The sequence below is a fragment of the Alligator mississippiensis genome, chromosome 6 (assembly GCF_030867095.1).
Source record: "Alligator mississippiensis isolate rAllMis1 chromosome 6, rAllMis1, whole genome shotgun sequence".
Taxonomy (NCBI): domain Eukaryota; kingdom Metazoa; phylum Chordata; order Crocodylia; family Alligatoridae; genus Alligator; species Alligator mississippiensis.
Window position 1 is genome coordinate 54,161,279 of NC_081829.1, and position 24,167 is coordinate 54,185,445.

The 24,167-nt window shown below is 43.9% G+C and overlaps 1 protein-coding gene across 1 annotated transcript in view; it reads right to left on the reverse strand.

The window, feature by feature from the left end:
- Window positions 1-24,167, reverse strand: part of CTNNA3 (catenin alpha 3) — a 1,574,321-nt gene that overhangs the window by 1,451,713 nt on the left and 98,441 nt on the right.

Here is a 24,167-nt window from a genome sequence, read left to right on the forward strand (position 1 = left end):
TATATATGAGAGGAGCTATACTGCAGAACTTGTGATAGGAGACTAACACAGGGAACACAACAGCTCTCACTTTCCGTGGTACACAGTAGAGAATATGATGGGCAGATCTAGGCAATCTTTCTACTACAGTCCAAAAGGGCCTCTAATCCTAGCAGTGCCAGCCAGGACCAGCCTTCAGTGTACTAGCAGAGGATGGAATGTCTCTGCCATCTGCAAATCAAGATGAATATTATAGAGCTGGAGTTCCACAAGGGGGGACTCTTCCTCTGTGTCCCAAAGGACCTGGTTACTAAGTTCCTTCCTTCCATGTCCTGAGAAAGCCCTTGTAAAATACCAGAAGCTCAGTGCCCTCAGAGGTGAGGAAGGTATGTATCAGATTCCAAGCCACACTATATGCACTGTAGAGAAGTTTCTGCAGAGTGTGAAGGCAGGACATGCAGACCTGAATATAAATGCAAAAAACAACCCCTGCCTGACCTTTCCCAGAAAGCGACCCAATATAGCCCCATCCAAAAGAACTCCAGACCTTTCTCGGGACATTAGCATCTCATAGTGGCACAGGGTGTCAAGCCATTACAGTAGCTAAAAATCTTTTCATAAAGACTTAATAAGATCAATGTTCACCATGGTATCAGTGACTTCAATAGGAAGCAAGTTTAAAACCACACACATATTGTACAATATTATATGCAGTTCATATAGCAGTCTTCATACATAGATCTCAAAAACATTAAATAGTAAAGATCTAATTTTTTTAAATTATTTTCATAAGAGCCAAAATTTAGGCCAGCCAGGAGATGGGATTTCTTTCCTGTCAAACAAGCTTTTGTACACCTTGGTTTGGAGGCAACTTTCCTATACTCAGCAAAACTGTGGATTAGACATATTGGAAAAGAATTAATCTTCTAAAACAACAGCAAAACAACAGTTAAATAAGATTAAAGCTGCATCCACACTAGATAAAAATATGTCAGACTCCAATCACTGATTCTACCAAGCTATTGAATTTTAAGTCATTTGGTATGCTGCTGTTGCAAATTACAAAAGAAAGTATTGTACAAGGTTGTTGGAGAAGGTTTTTTGTATCTAAGAAAGTCATTTGCATATTTTTTATTTCCCTCCTTTACTTCACCTAGATTAAAGACAAGACATACCCTTTATCAAATTTCCTTTACCAAAAACATCCATAAAGTTGCTATGAAATAATTTATATTCTACTTAAATATTTCCCTTAAGGGGAGAGGTGATTGCTCTGCAACTTACATTAAAAAAATAATAATTTAAAGACATAATCCTGCAACTGTGGAGTTTACCCACATGAGTCACCCACTGAATTTAAAAGTGCTTGTATGACCAAGGTCAGTGCAAGTTTGAAAAGAAAAGATGAATTTAAAGAGACTAGTAGAAGTTGAAAAACTAGATGGCTGAAAATACTAAAGTTTTTAAAAACCTTTATTTTAACATACAATGCAATTCTGCAGGAAAAAAAGTAATTTCAGGAACATTTAAAGGTTTTTTAAGGTCTGGAAACTCTTCACCTCAAAGCTACAATTCAGACTATAGTTTTATGATTTATATGAAAATACATTAGATGAATGATGCTGCAAGTGTCGCAACATTTATAAATTATAGCTTCTTTCTTTCAAAACTTTCACTGGTTACATTTGACTTGTGACATGGTTTTAAAGACATATCACTTTCAAAAAAGGATTACAGATCACAACTAAACTTTTCTCACCGTAAATGGAAAACCTGCATTTCATATCTGAGCCCTGTACACACTAAATCTGAATTTCAAACAACACAAACATTATCTGTTAAAGTTTTTACAAAAACAGCTCCCAAGAACCCTATTACTGGTTCAATTGAAACTATGACTGTACACACATACTAAGTTGACTTAAAATAAGATGACAACTATGTTGATTTAAGTTAAGCCACATTGGAGCATACACATGTACAGCTCCTTGACATGGTGGCAACCATTTTGTGAGCTAAGTTGACTTAACTAACCTGACCTCAAAGGCATATTATCTTGCACCATATTTGAGTCGTCTCTGCTCCACAGATGAGTGTATACTCTGACAGTGAAATTGACTTTTAAAAGTTAATTTGGCTTAACTGTCAGAAAATTAACTTGGCTGAACTGTCAGAAAGTTAATACAGTACCAAAGGAATCCCTATAAGACAAGATTCCTATGGTTAGACCCATTTTCACCACTGTGCCATTTAATTACATCTGCTAGAACAATATAGGCAAAACACTGGATACTCCAGGGCATTGTGTACTCTAGGACTAACATCAGTTCAGCTGAACCAAGTTCACACTGGTAAGCGTGTTTTTTAAAATTCTCTAGTGCCAGGCGGGCCTTAAAAACATCTTGCATAATTACAAGTATTTGTATCAAAACTGCTTGGAAAAGTCTGGACCTCTTTCTTGTGGTGCTTCTGCAAATGATGCTCAGATGACAAAACTTACAAATCAGTATCAGCAACAGCATATAAGGCAACACAGGCTATAGATGGACATTCAATTCTGGCACTAAATTTCCAATAAATTTGCAGCACTAGGAAATCATGGTGAGAAGGAAGACATACCAGTGTCCTAGTCCCCTGACTAGAAAGCTACACAGTTGTCTCATAGACAAGCTGTCCAGCCAGGGGGTCATAGTGGTCTGTTTCTTGGGTCCCATCCCCAGGGGAGCCCAATAATTGACAATTGCCCTTTTCCCCAGCAGGGAAGAGGACAGGTTGTCAATGATCAGTTGGCAGCTGCTGAAAGCAGCAACTGCCATAGACAGTCCCATGCCCTGAAAGGGTGGCAGGGGCAAGGAGAATAAAAGAACTACTCTCCTTGCCCCTGCCACCCAGATAGTGCTGCTGCCAATGCCCCAGCTCCGGCCAGGGCTCTTGCAGTGGTGGTGGGAATCCTCTTAGATACCCAGAACACCGTTCAGTTATCTCCAAGATCCATTGTTATAGTGTATATGCTGGTTTAACTAGGCCTGGGTCTGTGATTCTACACCTTGAAGAAAGAGAAGGCTGAAAAATGCCTGTTTTTATGTTCTGTGATCAATATTAAAGGAGTTTTCTCCCCACTGCTTTTCACCAGGGGCAGCTCGTATGCTCAGACAGACACTATAAGTCTTCTAGCTTCTGAGGATCAAGAGCCATAGAGGGTATTTTGGACATGATAGGATGCATACATTTTTCATATCAACACCCTCTTCACAACCTATGTTTATACAAGCAGCAATAAGAAGGAAAAAATAAGAGAATAAGTACAGAAATACAAAAGCAATAGTTTTACTTCCCTCAGGTACCAGGCAGCCTTCTAACCAACCTCTAAGAATAACTATAAAGGACTAGCAAATTGCCCATCAAGAATGATGGGGGGCAGGCAGGAGCCCCACATCTGGCCCCATGCCCCTGCGCCCCCCCGCTGCTGATCCAGGTCCCGCCCTGCTCTATCCCTCCCTTCACCCCTGCCACTCTGGGTCTGGCCCAGCTCTACTCCTCTGCATGTGGCCCTGCTCTACCCCGCGTCCCCCCCTGCTGCTCCAGGTCCAGCCCCACTCTACCCCCCCTCCTGCTTCCACCACGCCGCATCTAGCCCTGCTCTACCCATCCCTCCCCCCACCACCACTCTGAGTCTGGCCCCACTGTATCCCTCCCCCTGCATCCAGCCCTGCTCTACCCATCCCTCCCCCCACTGCTCAGGATCCGTCCCCACTCTACCCCCCCCACATCCAGCCCTGTGCCCCCCCCCCCCGCCACTCTGGTTCTGGTCCTGCTCTACCCAACCCCGAGCATCTGGCCCTGTGCGCCCCGACCTTACCACTTGGGACCTGGCCCTGCTCTCCCCCTTTCCTCCCTCCATTCCAAGTCCAGCCCCATTCCCACCTCCCACTGCTCTGGGTCCTGCCCCATTTCCCGCCCCAGCCACTCTAGGTGCAGCCCTGCTCTGCCCCCACTCACATCTGGCCTCGCTCCCCACCTCCCCAGAGCTCCGGGTCCAAACCCTCTCTACCCACCCCCCCATGCCACCCCACTCAGCATCCGCATCCACCTGGCCTGTGTCCATCTGCCTCCCCTCTTCTCCCCTCCTTCCCTCCCTCCCTCTCTCCCTCCCTCCCTTCTGCCTCCCCCTCCCTGCCAGCTGTTCTGGGGGCTGGGCAGAAGCAGGGTGCCGCCACCATGATCCCCCCTTTGCCCTCAGGCAGGGAGGCGGAAAGAAGCCCCACTGCTTGGGTGGGCAGGCCATGTTTGCTGCTGCCACAAACTTCCCCGGCAGCAGTGTAAAATTGGGCCCATGCAGCCTGGGCTGCACAACCTATCACTGCCTGCCCTTTCAGCAGCATATGTGCACTTGCTCAAAAGCATTACAGACAGACACACAGATAGACAGACTAATCCTTTTATTATATTAGAATATCTCAAGGAAACTAGATACTTTATGGCTATGGCCAAGTAAATTGTGTAGGATAAATTAGAATGGTGAATAGCTTCAGTTATAAACCACCCTCCATCAGCCCACCCCACAAAAATAAACAGAAATCTTTTTTAAACACCTTGAGAAATAACATATACAACACTATGCTGGAAACACTACTGCTGTATAGTAAAGATAAACTTTATTACTCACATTGGAAATATACTATTACCTTGAAGTGGAATTGTCCATTCTTGACAAGGAACTCTTCAAACTAATTTATCTTTGATTTAAGGTATCAACTCATAAATATTTTTCCTAGTGAAATGATCAAATAAAATATCACTCCAACAATGAATCTGAATTCTCCAAGAAGTGCCTTTAATTTTCCTTTTTAACAAATGTGCTTTGCTGATTCATGCACATAGTTCACAGACAAGTTAGTAGCAGGATTTTGAGCAAAAATTCCTCAAGCTTTCTATACTTCAACATTCCATATAAAAAGTACCAAATTTTATCAAATATAATACACCCCAAAGTATAATATGCACTGTTTCTGAAAGGCAGTATGGAGGGGGATGGGAGCATGTAAATCTTGGGTAATTGAGTAGCAGCTAGGGAGCTGAGCCTGTTTCTGAGTTGGCAGTCCCTGCTGGATGCAACCTGACCTGATTAATCAGGTCTGGGGATGCATGCCAGGTCCAACTCCACATACCATGTCTGGCCATGGACTGATCTGGTACACTGGATCCAGGCACATGCTCTGGGTCTGACTCTATGTGCCAGGTCTATCCACAGACTGATCCTGAAGATTGACCTGATCCAATATATTGGGGTCCAGGGCCTGCATGCCAGGTCTGATCTGGCATGCCAAGTGCAGCCACAGATCAACCCTGTGCACCAACCCAGTCAAAAGCTGTAATTAATATTACCACTGCTCTCCTGTTGCCAAACTTATGGACCTGTGGGGATCCCTATTTCTCACATGTAATTCATACTCCAATTTCCACCAGCTGGGTAGGTGGGGGTGCAAAGTAAGTATGATCTAGTGCCCGGGATGTACTAATCTAGAGGCTCACTGTACTGATCAGTGCAGAACATACATGAAAAGTAAAGGAAACTGATGCACACCAGTGGAAATAAAAGGAATCCACTGACATGTTTTGTATGAAGTATTTCAGAAATGAGCAAATTTAAAACTGTTCCTAAAACATGTCTATATTCACTAATATTCAAGAAAATTAAGATGTAATAAATGAAATATGGAGATTACCCCTAGCAAACATACATGGTAAGAAATTAAATGAAGGACAATGATGCTTCTTAAAATTTATTGCAGAAGAGAATTTTAGAACACTTAATGGAGGAACTAGAAAGAATATACCTGGGAGCATTCACATTTGTTTCTACTAAAGAAGCATGCATGATAGATTAAAGAACCATAGAAATGGTATAAGTATAAACCACTTGGAGTTTTACCATCTGTGGAGAGAAATCACTGCCCCCTTTTTCTAAAAATACCATTAGAATGTTATGGGGAGTCTTCCTTGCAAACTATACAAACTAGTCCTCAAATTAGAAGTGGTTAATAAAAAGAGTATACATTAATGGGATAATGACTTCAGAGAGAAATATTTTGCTGTATCTAAATATACTCTGTCAGGTGACTTATCTCATATTCTTAAAGAAAAAGAACCCCAAGAAGCAATTACGCAGTAAGAAGCAGTTGTCCAACAACTGGGAAATGCTCTCACAAGGAAGTCTCATTGTAGGGAATAGGTATTGGTGCCATAAACCATAGTTTAATGAGGATTACTCTAAAGCAAAGGAAAATGTAATAGAAGCCTTGGAGGAATACATGTCTAAAAGTGATTTTGTTAGTTTTTTATAGATCACAAAGATTAAAATAAATTATAAAAATGTAACAGAAAGAAGAAAAAATATCAAATGAGGCTATGGGAGGAACTTGTAACTGCGTGGAATAATAACAGTAATAGACACTTGTGGCAGATTACAGCCAAAGGGACAAAAAAAATTGGGTTTGATTCCTGATGCATCTATCCCTGAAGATACATGAGTTTCATTTTTTTTTAAATAAGTTCAACAATTTACTTACAGCTGATGAGGAAAATGATGGTTGCTCACTGAATGAAATTTCATCTATTAAGCTACAACAGATCATTATCTGGCCTCTGAATCTCAAGTAAGATCATATATATCTCTATTCAGTAACAGAAAGGCCCCCAGCCTTGATTTTCTTCTACCCAGAAATCTTCCAGGAATCTATGAAGTGGTGAGGCCCAATTCTGACAAAAAATGTTAATATAATTATTTTAGAAGGCATTTATCCTAAGTACTGGCATGAAAATATAATAGTCTCAATCTTTAGAAATGGTCATAAGAGAGATCCTCCAGCATATCACCGTATAAATGCATAATCCCATAAGGCCAGTTTCAAACAAGACTATTCTTGTATGAACCATAGTTTAATATTACATTGTTAGGCATCTATATATATGAAAAACACAAAATCAAAACTATGAAAGAAACTGACAATAACATCACTGGATAAAGCTCTGTTACTGCTTACCATTCGAGTACAGCAGTTTGGATGCATTATGGCAGGGGTTGTCAACCAGGGGTATGCGTACCCCACAAGGGTACTTAGAAAGGCTGTAGTGGGTATGCATGGAAGAACAGGTGGGAATGTCATGCAGTTCTTGGGGCAGCGGAGCTGAAAGCCTAGCATGCAGCAGCTGCTGCCTCCACCCCACATACAGATGAGGGGGCACATACCCCCCAGGCCTCCTCTTATCCCACCACCGGCCCAGTTGGGGTCCCACTTACCCAAGCCCCTGCTCCTGCCTTTGCCCCACTCCCTCCCTCATCACTGGGGCCTCAATCTGCTCCCTCCCATGGCACTTTCCCTTCCCCCAACCCTTTCTCCCACAGACTTGCATGCTGGGGGGGTGCACATGAACTCAGCCTCCCCCCCCCCCCAATAATTTTTTCTCCCTCCATCTATGGAGACAACAGGCAGGGGTCATGCCACCTGCCCATTCCTGTCACTTGACTTCTAACTGCCTGCCACCCTTTTCCCTACTACTTATACCCCTGGCATTGTTTTCCCCACTGTAGTAGTAGGGGGCATGAATTTAAGGTGATTTTCTAATAATTATAATTAATGTATAATATAATTATACATTATATTATAAATTAATAATTATAACAAATTGATAAGTTTCCATATATAGAATCTAATTATTGGGTGGGTCATCTTAAATTCAAAGTAGAGAATCAAGTAAATACGGTAGACTTTAAAGTCTTCAAAGACTTTACGGTGGTTTTTAATCTCTGGCAAATTCTATACTGGGAGGCCCATGTGCTCTGAAATGGGTGTGCTTAATGTGAGCATTTTAGATCTATTAAACTTTCAACTACTAGATAAAAATTAGAGCTTTTACTCCAAGCAAATACCCTAAGGAGTGTATTTTAGAAGTCCCTACTTGGCAAAATAAGCTCCGGTTTAGAAGGTGAAATAATATTTATACTCTCCTTCAGACAAACAGTGGGGAAATGGGTTTACAGTCAGTGACCTAATATTTCCTCAATATTGACAACAACACATAAATTTAAGATGCCAACATGTGTACAAATCTGTAGGCAGTAAAATTTTCTAAAACTTCCCCTTTTTAAGATTAGTAAAGCACTCTTTAAATCTAGAGACCTACCTGTCTTCCTACACAAAAGTACAAACAATGAGAGGCCGTTCTAAACTGTTATTCATTTGTCCCTTCCTAGATTCCCAGAGACTTCACTTTGAAACCACAGAGATGTGTGTACCTTCTCTGCATTCACGTAACTCATAATAAAAATTAAAGCAACTGTACTGAGATGAAAAAAAAAATTCAGGAGTTAAAAATTCCTGTGTTATCACTTCTTAAATACTTTTCAGGTGTAACTTCTGATAAGTCCAGTAATGCATGACAGCTCAATCCTTTTTTACACTTCTTTTCATAATTCCTTTATTTTCTAAAATCCTTCCTCAATGTTTTCATTTACTGTTGTTTAAGTCCTATGACCATGCCAGAGCCATCTGTCATTTCTCTTTTGAATTATTCAAATTATTTAGAAATGGAATTAATTGCAGAATTTTAAAGCAATGATGGTCCAGGGAGGCAATCTGCACCTGACAAAAATGGTGGAAAAAAAGTTTGAGAGGCATGTGACTGTGCAGGAGGAGATTCACATGTTTCTGAAGCAGTTCTTCAGCCATTCTAACTTTTCAAATTGATGTTAACTCCTTGTCAACTAGCCTTTTGTTAATCCAAAGGAAACTGTCTTCAGGAGAGCTTCAGAAAGCTAAAATTATTTCCCATGATTTGAATGTGAAAAGAGGGGGGAAGGGTAAAGGGATATAGAGTGAATGTGTGTCATTTAATATTCTCTCTCTATGTGGCATAAAGAAATGGTCCCCAGCCTCAATGATCTGGTTTTGAGCAAAACAGACTTTTAAAATTACAAGGGTTGTAAACTCCAGAATTTTGGTTCAGGCTTTTTTTTTCTTTCCTCATCTTCAACACACTGCTATAAAATCACTAGCCAAAAATACTGAGAAAATACCATCTTTGCCAGTACCCTTGTCTAGAAACAGATGGTGGGTAGCTCCCTTCAGGCACATCTGTTATTTCTATCTATAAAAAGATAAACAGTAAAGGAATAAGAAGGGATGTTACACATGGACTGTTCTATTTACAAACCAAAACAAGAATATTTCAAATGTTGCTATTAAAGGGGAAGAGGGAAATACTGCAAACAGTGCTTACCTCCCAGCATTCATGCAAGTGTTCAACAACTGTTGAGGGGTCAAGGGAGAGGGATAAGCAGCCGTCACTCACCTCCCCCCACTACACATGCTGATCTACGGTGGGAAATTCTGTGGTAGCCCCTTTTGCCCCTTCTATGAAATCCCTGCTCCTCTGGGAGTCCCACAGTCCAGGTGGAATGGTTCCATGGACTAGTTCTAGCCCACAGGCCATGTGTTTGACACTCCTGGTATAAGTGAACACACTTTCCATCCTTTTATGTAGATAAAAACCAAACACTGATGGAAAGGAGAAAAAATGTAAATCAAGCAAAGTTGAGATGGCTAACCACCTCTGTACAATGCTAAAAAAGAATTGAAAAGGCAAAGTGTATAATGACATAATTCCTAGTGCAATAATACTATTTTGTATAATTCATTTTTAGTGGTTTCTTAGTTCCTTATTGTCAATAAAGCATCTATTGTACATTAATGAGCCATCAGGCAATACTAGTATGTGCAGTATGCCTGAACCTACTTTTATACTTTTATTACTGTTTGAGAGTATTACCCCCCCCCCCCCCCCCCAGCTTGGTGATTGGCCTCAGAGGGACCCTGGGTGCCTTGCCAGATCCAGGAGGCACCAGTCACTGAGCCAGGGAGGTGCAGGGGAGTGGGGCCCAGCACACTCCCTAGCAGACCCAGAAGTGGGCCGGAAGTGCTTCTGGTCCACTTCTGGGTCTGCTGCCAAGCACACTGGAGAGCCCCCCATGCTGCTGTGGGACACTCCATCTGCTCTATCACTGCAGTGTTGATGAGCCACCTGGTACCTTGAGGTATGTAGAAAAAACATTTAAAGCTGTGTCTATGTCTGAATCAATGAATCTTTCTGAATCTCTCCAAATTGATTTGGAGGGTTCTGATTTGATTTGGAAAGATTAAAGGGTCTCCTGCTTTGATTATGATTCAGATTCAGATTCAAAGATTTGGCCACTGAATCAGGCCAAATCTCTGCCAAATCGAATCAGGAACCGAAGCTTCGCACAGCCCTACTAAGCATAATGAATATTTTCTATCCATATTTCCATATGTACCCTAGAATAGCCAGATAATCTTGTTGTAAAGAAGTTGTAAGAGTTGTATACAAAGAGATTTCTACCTTTTTCCCAAGATAATCTTTAATAGCTAGAATATCTTAGTTTTGATGATGCTTGGTATTCTATATTTTGTGGGAACAAGAGTACTAGTCAGGAATTTTCCAGTAAACACAGTTTAAAATACAAAAACATTAATTAATTAGAATGTATTTATTTGGAGGATATATCGGTCTTATTTGGGGGGAGGGATCTCCTTAAGGACAGGATTTGATTTTTAATTGAAATCATCCCTATGTCCTGGTAGTTAGGATGCAAAGGCAATTCTCATTCAAGTCCCTATGGGTGCATCCAGATGTGTGCACAAATGCATCTTGCAGCACAGGGACAAAATTAAACCCCTGGATATCCAGGGGTCAAAAAAACAGAGCTGAAAAAAGTGGGGCAAGGCACGGTCCCTGACCATGGGGCAGGGCCTGGGGCCAGCTAGGGCAGCCATCAGGTGGGGCTGCAAGAGCCGTCAGGGGATGGGGCCAGGCGGGGCAGCAATCTGGAGGGCTGGGGGAGCAAGCAGGGATGGGGCATGTGAGCCCTGCAGAAGGGGGTGGTAGACCCTGTGGGGGCCATTTGGCTCCTGGGGGGGGGAGGTGCTGTAACCCCTGTGGGGGGCAGCAAAACATGTCTTCTTAAATTTATGAAACATATTTAGAATTCACTTTATTATTATGATAGAGGCACTGGTAGTCTTCCAAATTACTTTAACACTGTAGATATATCAATAAAACATTGCCCAACTGATTGCTGTCTCTCTGTCTCTTCTAGTGGTCTTTTGTTTTAATTGTGGAGGAACATGGATTTCAAGGTATTTCACAGAGTGACTTTGGGATTTTTTTTATCAGGGTTGTTTCAGTTTTCAAATAGGGAACACCAGAATTCCTGCTAGGGAAGCCTGTGGCAGGACCCTGCCTCCTCAGAGCTGGCACCTTGGACCCAGCTGGAGGTGACTGACCTCCTGGCCAATTGCTCCAATGACAATTTATACGAAGTGGAACATTTCAACCAGGAGAGACTGAGAAAGACTAACAGGATAATTAGGCTGCTCACCCAGTATGCTAAAGACTCAGAGTCAAGTCCTTGTTCTTAATTTGCTAAAATAGGGCATGTCCACATACACACAGGCACGTGTACTTGCAGCAGCTCAAATAGAAGCGGTGCAAATTTGAACCGGGGCTTTTTGCCTCAGTGAATGTGTCCAGACATGCACTTTAGTGTAGGGCAAATTGTGCCACTTGGGGCAAAATAACCCTGCCTGGCTTCTCCTGGATATACACCCAGGGGGAGATCGAGCCCAGGGCCAGCACCTTTGCTGTCCCCAGCAGTACGAAAAGCTGCCCTGTCAAGGAGTTTCTGGGGCTCAGCTAATTGGTACCTGGGGACACTACCGCTTGCGCCAGCTGGACTGCTGAGGCAGCCCTGAGAGTTCCCTGCCCACAGCAGCAGTCTGACAGTGGGGGCAGCTTCCTGGCTGTGACCTGCTGTGCACCTACCAGACCCGGATGGGGACTGCATGGCCAGTAGAAGCATCTGACCCTCTGGGCCAGCTGCCAGTGAGATGTGGCTGTAAAGTTGACCTTTGTGCAGCACTATTGCCATGTGTGCCCCCTGCCTGGCCTTCTGGGCAACTATCGCCTGAAAGATGTTCCAGATGTGGTGGCCTACTTTGAATTGTCAAACCATGTCCTCCTGGCACCAAGTGGCCAGGAGGTCAGCCACATCCAGCTGGGTCCAAGGTGCCAGATCTGAGCAGGCTTCTCTGCCTGGGTCCTGTCACTTGCCTCCCTAGAAGGAATACTGGTGTTCCATATTTGAAAACTGAAAAATCCCTGAAAAAAAAGTCCCAAAGTCACTCTGTAAAATACCCTGAAATCCATGTTCCTCCACTATTAAAACAAAAGACCACTAGAGAAAGTGAGAGAGAGAGAGACAGCGAACAGTTGGGCAATGTTTCATTGATACATTACAGTGTTAAAGCAATTTTGAAACCTACCAGCGTCTCTATCATCATAATAAAGTGAATTCGAAATACCTATATGTTTTGCTGGCCTCCTCAGGGTCCACAGCCCCCCCTACAGGGGCTACAGTCCCCCCACAGTGTTTACAGCCCCCCCACAGGGTTACAGCCCGCAATAGGGGCCAAATGGCCACCACAAGGGCTACCACCACCCCCCTGCAGGGCCCACATGTCCCACCCCTACTTGCTCCACCAGCACCCCCAATGGCTGCCCCACCCAGCCGCACCCCCTGCCCCATGGTCCGGGACCGTGCCCTGCCCCACTTTTTTCCACTCTATTTTTTTTTTACCCCTGGATATCCAGGGGTCTAATTTTGCCCCCATGCTGCAAATTTGCAGTGCATGGAACGTTTTCTCATTCCCACATGTGCCTCTCTTAGTATCTCAAAGGGCTTTGACATGTTGCAAGACGCACGTGTGTGCTTGTCTGGATGCGCCCCACTGATTTTAAAAAAAAACACTAAGAAAAGCACATTCTATATTTTTTTAATCTCTGTTTCATATGTATAAAAAATGTATGTATACAGATTATGATGATCTTAGAAAAGCACACTTTACTGTTCCATAAGTGAAGACCAATACTAATCCTCTAGAAAAAGAATCCAAACCATAAGACTCAAATTTGAAGAGAAAATACAAATTACAAAAATAATATTTCTGGTGTAATTCCTGTCAAATAAAGCAAAAAAATGGCTCAATGCAATATTTTATTTTTTTTTTTTTTGCTTTTAATAACATGGCCTTCATGAAGTATTATTTTCCTCAATTGATAAAGCTTGTCATGCTGTTATATCAACCCATGCACTTCAGAAGCTACTGCTACAATTTTAAAAACTGTAACTGGAAGCAGTCTCTATGTATGATAACACATTTATACCATTGCTAACTTATTCTGCCTGAATACATGAGCAAATTCAGATTCTTACAGTATCTTCCCAGGGTGCTTTTTTTTGTTGTTTTTTTGCAAGCTTAGTATAACATGTATAGCACTGGCTGGCAGAGAAATAATAAATTACCAAAAACATTAGATGTGACATGATGTATAAGTCAAATTACTATTATGATGTTGATTGTTTCTGTATTCTTTCCCCTGCTCTCCCTGTGACTGATGGTCATGTTGAGCTGAAGCGGTGAACAGTTTTTGGATGACTACTAGTACACAGTTCTGATCACCAGTTTCATTCTCACACACACACACACACACACACACACACACAGAGTAACAATTCATATTAGCAATAGATTTAAGAGTTAATTAAGCAATTCAACATGACTGCAATGCAGCTACAATGTCATTGCAATGTGACTGTGAGATAGATTAAATGTGGCTAGAACATGATAGAAAAATGGCTGATGTGTTAATATGTTTATGCCTTCATAATGCTATTTATATTCTTAGGTTTAGATTTTTTCTAAGCATCCATAGTATACTGCAATATCATGAAAACAATTAAAAGACTTAATCTACTGAAGCTTTTCAAGAGGACCAAATCATGTTTACCAAACCTGAAAACTGAGTATGCCTTGAATAATTGACTTCCCTATTTCTCTTCTTCACCACATTTAGTTACAACAGTGCAGTTTCAGGCTGCACTTGCATCATTTGACCAACATGTTATCATTCCAAACCAACCCCCTCAATAACAATCCTTTAACACTTAACCCCTTTGTTACACTGTATTGTCACAATGTAGTCATAAAAATAATGTTTTTCAAAACTAGATTTGCAAATTAATTTTTTTCATACTGTCATTCAAGTCTCAGACACATTTTCCTAGCAATATGTTTGATTTTGAAAGAAGATCACTTTGAATGCATTAGTACTCCTCGTGTTCAGCTTGTACTCTTGTAATTAAGTTTACTACCAAGGAGATTCTGGAAAATGGTTTATTTTAAATGAAAATGTCACAAAATGTTCACACAAAGCACATTTTAAATTAGCATATAAGCATGGTACACTTGTAGGATGAGGTAAGACTCTACCTCATCACCACTGCACTCAAGACACTTGAATGATACAGGATAATATCATCATTATCCACATTTATATTTCACATATACATTTTAAGCCAGTTCACAGGGAGAATGTTTCAGAAGGGCAGTAGCTGTTACATTCTAGCCATTACCTATGGACAAGCCAAAAAATGATACAATACATATGCACCAAAACCACTCCAACTTTAGCAACATATGACACAGTGTTACGGTTGGAGTGGTTATACTGCATTTGTATTGTTCCCAGTTTGTCCACAAGTAACAGTTAGAACATAACAGCTGCTGCCCTTTTGAAACAGCTCTGAAATGTACGTGTGTGCATTCCCAGGATGCCTAGGAGCTGGCTAGATCAGGGTTCCGTACAGCTAGGCACTGAAAAAAATATAAAATGACAGTTCCTGCCCTAAAAAGTCCTTCTCTCTTCAAGCACGGTAGAGTCCACTTGCTCTTCCCTCCCATTCATTGGCCCACCTTAGAGCCAATGTACCCTGGGTTCTTTCTGTTTTTTGGAGTGATGGCATGTCTCAGCCCTTTGATAAGGGTCACTGGAGGACTTCATCAGGATTTCCATACAGCAATATCTCCAGTGGAATAAATAAATAGCTTCTAAAACCTCTAGAAGATTAAGAATTAGAAGTAGTAACCAAGTTTAAGAAGGAACATACTGTATTAAGGTAAATTACAGGGTAAATTTTAAGGAAGGGTAAGTATTGAGAGACAGGGAAAAGGTAAGGAAATTAAAGAGAACAGAGAGATGAAAGAACAACTTATGCCTCAGAGATAATGACACCCAAATTAAAATAACCTCCCTAAAAATCAGATGTAATAAATAACCTACACAGTAAAGGAAAAAGAGTGTAACTGTATCGTGCATCTACATGCATGGTTGATGCACACGTTGTTCTTTGCGTTGGAGCTCCAAACAATAGAAAAGGCAAGTTTATCCAGTAACATAATAAAGAACACCTTTCAAACCTGCCCATTCCTTGGTGTGGTGTGGTGCTATGCACCCTCAGTGGACTCTACGACCCCAAACCAGGACTATACTCATTCCAGACCCACTTCCTACTCAGTTGGGTGAAATATGCCTAGTTAATAGTTACCTCACCAAGTAAAGAAAGTTCTATGCGAGTCAAACCATAATCTTCCCTTTGCTTCCAACAGATGAGGCCAGAAGATGGTTCTCTCACTCTGGACAGGGAATCTGGGAGTTCCATCTCAGCCTTTTGATCTAGTTCATGGCAAGCAATGATTTGAAGAACTGGCTTCATTTCCTATTAAATGATCTCAATAACCAAATTATTTCTGGGACAGCTAGCCAAAGCAAAAATACTTTTTGTGACACTTGGTGTTACCATTTGGATGGGTCAATTTGGCTCAGAGATAACAGATATTTTTCTCCTGCTCTGAATGGGTCAAGTCAGAAGTTGTATTCTCCTGCTAATAGAAGTCTACATTTAGCAGGCATCAATTTTCTCATGGGCAACATCGATGCTTATTTGACTTGCCTAGGTGCTCTAAACCAGGGCTGTTCAGCTTCAGTACAGCACACTACATATGCTGCAGGGGTCGGCACCCAGGATCCTCCCCCTCCCACTGTGCAGGCAGCACCACCAGCAGAATACAAGCCACTTGGGATCCACCCCTGCCATGGCAGCAACACCAGTGGCAGCCCCCTTACCACTGCATGGGTAGCGCACAATCCCCACTCTGCACGGGCAGCACCAGCAGTACACTGCCCTTTCCTAAAGAGAGGCAGTTGAAGGAGCCCACAGGCCACTAGCTGGATAGCCCTGGTCTAGGCCATGCACAGACTCTTGGGACCTATAGATGACTTCAGGTTAATCAGGCTTTTTCACCTTATAACAAAAATTTCCTTATTCTATTTCCTACTACTTAACTAAACCTCAGGTACTAGCAAGAGTCCCCAGTTTTTGCCTCTGAACCATCCTCTTTGCATGTGCTGCTGAGATTTGTATCTCTCAAGTTCTAAAAGTATCAAATGATACATATTTAAGTGCTTTTGGTGGAAAGCTTTCCTTTCCCTGACAGCTGTACACTGGTATTTTGTGACCTTGTAGTCATTTTCTTATATCTGACTGAAACTAAACCTGAATTTACTGTATGCATGGATGCCATCATTTTATAAAGTTGTAGAGAAAAATGTTTATTTTTCTTTTTGGCACCTCTCCTGGTTTTTAACTAAACCAAGCACTGTTATATAAAACCCTTATAGTATACTCCCTGCTTCAATACATAGCAGTTCCATCCCTCTTCTATACCACAGAGTCCCAACCTCACCTAATCTTTCTCTATTCTCCCATACAAAGTTAAATAACTGAATCAAATTTCACTGTTATGTAGATGTGATGTATAACTTGAAAAAGGACCACAAAATAGGAAGTGATCTAGTGTTCTGATAACACCAACTATGTTAGTGAGTAAACCCTATTAGGGTAAAACTTACTGAGGTATTAGGGCATGTGTAGACGACATGGGCGTTAATGTAGAGCGCCTAAAAATTTTAACACAGCTTTTTTCTGGAGTGGTGCATTTTACTTTGCATGACACAGCATTCATGTTTGCACAAATGGCACTCTCAAGTGAGTTAAGCATCGTGTGTCATTCCCAGCAGATCTCAGTAGGGGGAGTCAAATACCAATTTACACCCTGTAATGTCTTTCCTAATGTATTACAGCAGGAAGCGCATGTAAAGTACCCAGCTCCCCAGGCCCCACCCCCAGACTCTCACTGGGCAGTCCTCATTCTCACTGGGAGTCTCCCCTGGGCAAGTCATGGTCACCCCAACATCCTTGTCACTTGCACCTGCCTATGCTTGATCGCTCTGATCTCTATCAGTACACAATCCCAAAGACAAGCCACTTGAATCCTCCCCTTTCATTCCTTTCCCTTACCATCCCACCGTGTTAGAAATATATGTTTTTCTTTCATTTACTATAGCTGCTATGATAACTGCTATGATATCATAAAATATTCAGGGTTTAGAGTAGCGGGTGGGTGAATGGGTGTTTGTTGCCGCCCAGTTGATTGGCGATTGCTGTCCTCGATGTTGGTGGTGGCAAACTCTTCTAGCTATTTTTTTCTGGGTTTTTTGGACTACATTTCCCAGCATTCCTGAGCTCATTCATCTTTGTACAGTTTCCAGTGGGGGCTCCCATTAGAACGCTCCCATTCCCTGCCCAGGTACACCATCAGTCTGTTTGTGTAGTGCCACATATGGCTTTTGGAGGTGTGTTGCGAATCGTTTAATAAATGTTTTTGGAATATTTTTGAAAATGTAGGTTGCTGTCTCCCACCACCTGCCTAGCCCGCCAAGAGTTAACCTTCTTGCCCACGTGGTAGGGGTGCTCATTCAGATGTGGGTGACAGCATGTAATGTCCCCCTCCACCAAACCACTCACAGTCTGGAAGCAGCAAACCCCTAACCCAGTCCAGATTTCCTCTCCCTTCCCCTGACTGTCCCCCCTTGTGCCCCCATCCACAAAGATTTAAAGTGTAAAAAAATGAATTTATTTTAGAACAAAGCACTAGGGGTTGTAGTCAGCAATATATCCTGCCAGACAATCATGCACAAGGGCCGCCCGACCAGCCTCTCCTTAAGGATATCTCCTTGCTCCCTGTGCTGCTGCTGCCGCCCCACGCCTCTGTTGTCTGGCCACTGCCTGTTGTGCATCTTCTTCCCATGAATCCTTGAAAACCTTCCAGGGCTCTCACAGATATTGTGCAGCACACAGGCTGCCACAATAAAGGACATGATATATTCTTGTTCCATCTCAAGCTGGCATGTAAGTGCCCTCCATTGTCCTTTCTGTCAGCCTAATGCACATTTCACGGCTATCCTGCAACTGCTCAGGTGTGAGTTAAAAGACAGCTTCTGTGGGTTGGTGATGCTCCCTCCATAAGGCTTCATGAGCCAGGGCTTTAGGGAGTACACAGCATCCGCTAATGTAACCAGGGGAATGGTGACACCACGGATCACTGTCTCCTCCCTGCTTGGTGTGTAGCATCTTTTCTCCATGAGGCCAGGCAGAGGGGACTTTCTAAACATGTGTGCATCATGTGTGCTGCCAGTCCAACCACTATAAATGTTCATGAACCAGCCCTGGTGGTCCACCGCAGCTTTCAGGATCACAGAGGTATATCCTTTCCTGTTTGTGTATGTCCTCCCCCTCCCCATAGGGCACAGCACTGGGATGTGAGTGCTGTCTGAAGCCCCCACACAGTTCAGGAACCCCTTCTCATTAAAACCATCTATGACTTTCTGTGGATTCACCAGGCAGATAATTTTGTTTGCAGAGATCTTCTTAAGCAGCTGGCATATCTCATGAGTTGCCATGCAGGCAGCCATGCCAAACTGGTCCAGGATGTAGTGGAGGCTGGATGGGCTGGCCAGTTTCATGATGTCCATTGCAACCCTCTTGTCTAGTGGAATGACCTGGCGCATGTTAGTGTCCTGCCTCATAATGTGGGGCCCCAGCATTGAGATGATATGATAAAAAAACAACCTTTTCATTCAAAACATTGCCAGCCACTGCTGGTCATTCCAAGTTGTCAGCACAATTCGCTCCCACTAGTCTGAGCTGGTCCTCTGGATCCACACCATGCAAATGATGGTCCTCCTCAGGTTTCTCAACACAGCCCAGTCAAATTCCACTTCCTTGCTTTCCTCTGTGTATTCCAAGACCTCTGGGTACCTGTATCTTATTATTATTATTGTCATTAGTGCTGTTAAACCAGGAACACAACTTGCCACTGAACACTGTAGCACAGTTCCTATCCTTCTCAAGCATTCTAGCAGTAATCTCCAGGTAAGTAGCATTTTCAGAAGCAATAATGCCACCTCCTCCTCCTGCTGCTTACCCATGTCCTCCATAATCTCCATGTCGGAGGACTCTTCACTGTGTTGTTCTCCATCATCGCGTATTTCATCCTCATTCTGCATTTTGCCTCTCTCCATCAGCAGTGGCTTCTCAACCGTCTGCACCAAGCAGAGGGCAGGGAATATAGGGTGCTGTCTGGTCTGGAGCTTGATGTAGCTGTTTTTTCAACACTTCACCCCCGCATCCCAGGGCATTGGGACTTTTGCACATCCTTTCATCTTGAGCTTAGCAGCCACAGGTGTTCTGATGAAACCTCGCTCAAGATTTGGTGGACTCCTCAGTAGCCAGAGCGGAACGTGCAGATGCCTGGTGAGATGAATTCCATGAGTCACTGCATAAAGAGGATGCCATCCTCAAAGACGTGCGAGACACCATGTAGAATTTGAAAGATGTGGTCGATGAGTCCCACGTTGACTTACAGAGGTCACAGGACACTTTCAATTATGCTTTTCAGAGTGTGTAGAAGTACCTAAATAAATGGGTACAACGCCTAAAAGGGAAAAGTTGGTCTGCTCATCTTGCCTCTGTGCAAGAAGAGTGGATAATTAAGGCCGAGCCTGTGCCCCCTAACTCATGAGGTCACAGGAGGGCCATATGACTGCCAGCAGGGCCAGGAGGGTGCCACTGCGTTTCAGGGAGACGGGCCATTCAGGGTCATGGTGGGGTGATGGCAAAGAAGTACAAGGAACTATAATAGTGTGTTGCAAACAATAAAACCTCATGGTTTCCTGGCTTCCTGTGTCTGCCTCCATATCCACCCACACACTGCTTGGTTGTGAAGGTCATGGTTCTGAAATGGAATGTGATGAAGTTCAGAAAGTTTGCAATATTGAAGGAAGTCATGTAACCACTCACTCCAAAGTTTCAAACTACTTGCAAAAAACTTTTCATTATGGTGATGCTGCAGCTGTCTTCGGGAGCTATATCCACTGCAGTGGCAGCACACGACGGGGCATGCAGGGGTCTCAGGTGAAGGGTACATGGCGGGGGCGGGAGGACAGGAGGGTACATGGGCAGGGGGAGGACATACACTATAGGTGGGGGGGGCAGAAGAATTAAGAGGGGGTAGAAAATTAAGGGATTATTTGTCTCCCCCATTTTAAAATAATAATTGGTCTGAGTGGACCCATTCAGACCTGAACTGCATGCTGTGGGAGGAGGAAGGAATGAGGAGTGAAGGAGGGTAAAAGAGAGCACACAGCAGCACCTATTGGCTAAAGACCAGAACACAGTGCCCTTTTGTGGCAAAGGGAATTAATAATAAGTCTTTGTAGTCTCTGGCTGTTTGCACGAACAAACCCACAGTTGGAGCGGCGTAACTGGAGAGCCTCACAAATTAACACATCTCTGAGTTGTGTTAGTTTAAGGCACTAAATGGACTTTAGAGCAGTGGGAAATCCTGGGTCATGCAAGCACAAATGCTGTTGCATCAGTGTAAATGGGAAATATTGTTTCATCTACTAACGCTCATAGTCTCAATTTGAGTTGGGCCTAGGAAAGCCTAGGAAATGTTTAAGTATAAGTGGAATTTATTATCCAATAAAAGATAGAAATTGTTTTGGCGTTTAGTTCAAAAGCCATTATAGTAAGCTATAAACTCATATCCTTTTCCTGGCTGATTTTTTTTTCAGGAAGAAGTCCTGAATGTTTTAAGAAATATAAATCAATAGAAGTAACTGCCATAGGAAGAATATATAGTTAGGTCATTCCCCCTTCCCTCGGGGGTTAGGGACCTGGGTTCCCATTTTCCCAACACTGTATCTGTATATAGATTAAATAGTCATTTGATGAAAATACATAAACAATACTGGCAACAATAACTGAAACACAGGTCTGCCCCCTCCCAGGGAAATGCCATATCCAGGGGTGGGCAATTATTTCAGCTAGAGGGCCGCTTAATGAGTTTAGGTAATCTGTCAAGGGCCACAAGAGTAGCCCTGGCCCTTGACAGGTGCCCTGCCCCATGGTCACCACCTTAGGACTGGAAGTCCCACCTCTAATCCCTGACCTTTGCCACCAGAAGTCCCTCCACTTGCCCCAGAAATACTCCTTGTAGGAGGAAGGGTGCTTCCATCTTGAAACCAAAACCAAAGCATATACTAAAAAATAAAACAACTACTATAAATTATTTTAATTTTATTTTAAAATGTTTGTCTTGATTTATGTGTGCTTGCATAGTGTATCTAGAGGCAATTGTATAATAGCTCGAAATACAGTCCTACTCTTGCATATTGTATGTGGGGCGTAATGGGGTGTGAGGAGGGGTGATTGGGGAGTGTGTGTGTGTGTGTGTGTGTGTGTGTGTGTGTGTGTGTGTGTGTGTGTGGTGGGTGGATGTAGGGTGTGTGGTTGGGGTGGGGGCTGTGGGAAGGTGTGGGGTTATGGTGGGCGGGGTGGGAGTAGCAGTGAATGTATGAGTATGAAAATGTGTTTGTAGATGGTGGGTCCTCAGAATTCCTGGAGTGTGAAAATCCCTAGAGCTGGTTGTGGTGGCAGCACGTGGGGCCAGCCCTGCCTGGCCCCTTGGCACACAGCTTCCCATGCTCCCACCCTAATCTCCAACCGTGGGTGGTGTCAGTACGTGGGGCCAGCCACACTGAGCAACACACAATGAAGCTGGTGGTGCAGGTCCTGGGCTCCACTGGGGTGACAGGGAGAGGGGAGGAGCCAACCCAACTGCATAGCATAGAGCTTCCTGCCATTCTCCATGACCTATGCAAAGCAGTGAGTGGGGCTAGGCCACCAGCTCCATTGTGCATGGCTCTCATGGACTGCATGTGAGCCTTGTATAATGCAGCCAGGCAGACCCCACACCCAGGCTTCATACTCCTGGCTCCCCGCCATTGGTCCCTGCAAACCCAAGGGCACCAGCACGGGCTCCACATTCCTGCATGCTGCTGCCACTCCCTTGCCACTGCTACTTCCCTCACTGCTTCCCTACTTTCCCTCCTGCATGCCCACCCACCACTGCTGTGCCACTTCCCAGGTGCCACCGCCACTTCCCCAGCCTGTCTCTGCTTCCCGCTCCTCCACCTGCCCACCCACCACTCCCCCTACCTATCTCTGCTTCCCACCCCCCTGCCTGCCCACCTGCCACTGAAGCCCGCCCCCCCACCTCCGCTTCCACTTTCCCACTCCAGCCAGCACCACATGGTTTCCAGCTGCCTGACTGGGACCACATGGCATGGCATGGAACCAGCCCGGCCCAGTGCAAGCCCCTCAGCATGGGCTGTTCATGGCAGTATCTGCCCACCACCCACCTCCACATAGCTGGGCCCCATCAACTCCATGCTGCATGGTGTGGGATGGATTCAGGCCAGCCTGGGTCTCACAGTGTGGGATGATCGCAGTGGTTCCCCCCACCTCCCTTCATCCAATCTTATCTGAATTTCCACTCAGATGGAGGGACTGCAAGGAACAGCCAACGGCTTTGCTGCTCAGTTGCTGGGTCCTGCCGCCGGCTTCTCTTGGGTTCTGCTGCCACTAACACCTCATCATCTTTGACAGGCATAAGCAGATAATAATACATTTTATAAATGTTTTAGGGGCCCCACAGCCTGGATAGAATGCCCTCGTGGCCCAGATCTGGCCCATGCATCATATTTTGCATGCCCTTGCCTTAATCATCAGAAAATAGAGGCAAGCCTCCTCTTAATTCCACTCACTCTCTGACCCTATGAATCTTGTATTCTTGGCTGCAGTGACATAGCTTCAACTGGAGTGGGTGCAAAGTATCCCCATCTAGCCATACCTAACCCATAACCTGATGTTTAGGGTATGCTCGTGGGAAGTGGAAGATGTGGATTTGAATCCCTGAGGCAGAGGACAGTAATTCAGTACAGATTTTCTACTCCCTTGGCAAGAGGTTTTCTACTCCTTGGTCACTAGGCTACTGTGGGCAGACTAACTTCTGGTCCCATTTTAAACAAAGTTGTTATAACTGCACTACAACTGCAAGGGACCCTAACGTCTGATTGTGTGGAAGCCATGGTCTTAGAATGCTTGCCAAATCAGATCTATTAGGGTTCTCAAGTGGAGGAAAACCTAGTTCATAAATCCCAGATGGGCCTGTAGACCATACACACTCTGTAGGCCTGTGCAGCATGGGCCATACGTAACAAGCTGTGTCATGTTACAACCTGACCTACGCTTGACCTGTGTAGCAATGATGTAGGTTAAGCATGCACTTTAGACAGTGATTGATCAGCTGCATTAACATAACACAAAGAAGTGGAAAAGGATTGGCATAGCCCCAAGGCAAAGGTAAATATGAAAAATTCTGTTTTAAGTATATAACCTGGTTAAACTATGCAACTTCGGACTTCTCCAAAGCTCAGCAAAAAACAGGAACCAAGTCAGTGAAAGTCTTCAAGGCAACAGAGAAGCTTGGCCAGTGGACCTGTTTTTTTCTTGAATTCTTTCTATGTGTGCGGGCCGGGGGCGAGCCAGGCCCGTCTTTGCGCACGCGGGCTGTGGCCAGCAGCCCAGGCACACGGGGCTGGAGGAGACTGGGGGCGAGCTAGAATTAGTCACAGAGGCGTAATGGTTGATTTAAAGATTATTTACTTACATTCAAGATGGTCGCGGTGCAGGCAAGAAAACTTGCTTGAGTTACAGTTGCAGATAGAAAAGAAGAGAGGTGGACTAGAGTTCCTTCCCGTGAACACTCTTCTAGCCCATCCGGTTGAAGGCTCTAAACCGCAAGCCCATCATGCCAACCGAAGAAAGTATTCGAAACAAAGAGCTCTGAATACACTCACACGAAGTTTGCTAGGCTCCGTGGATCCTTTTTGCGCGCAGGGAAGAAGGATACGTCGGGATTGCGCTCGGTGACGGGGAGAGGCTAGAGGCTGATCAGACCTCTGTTGCC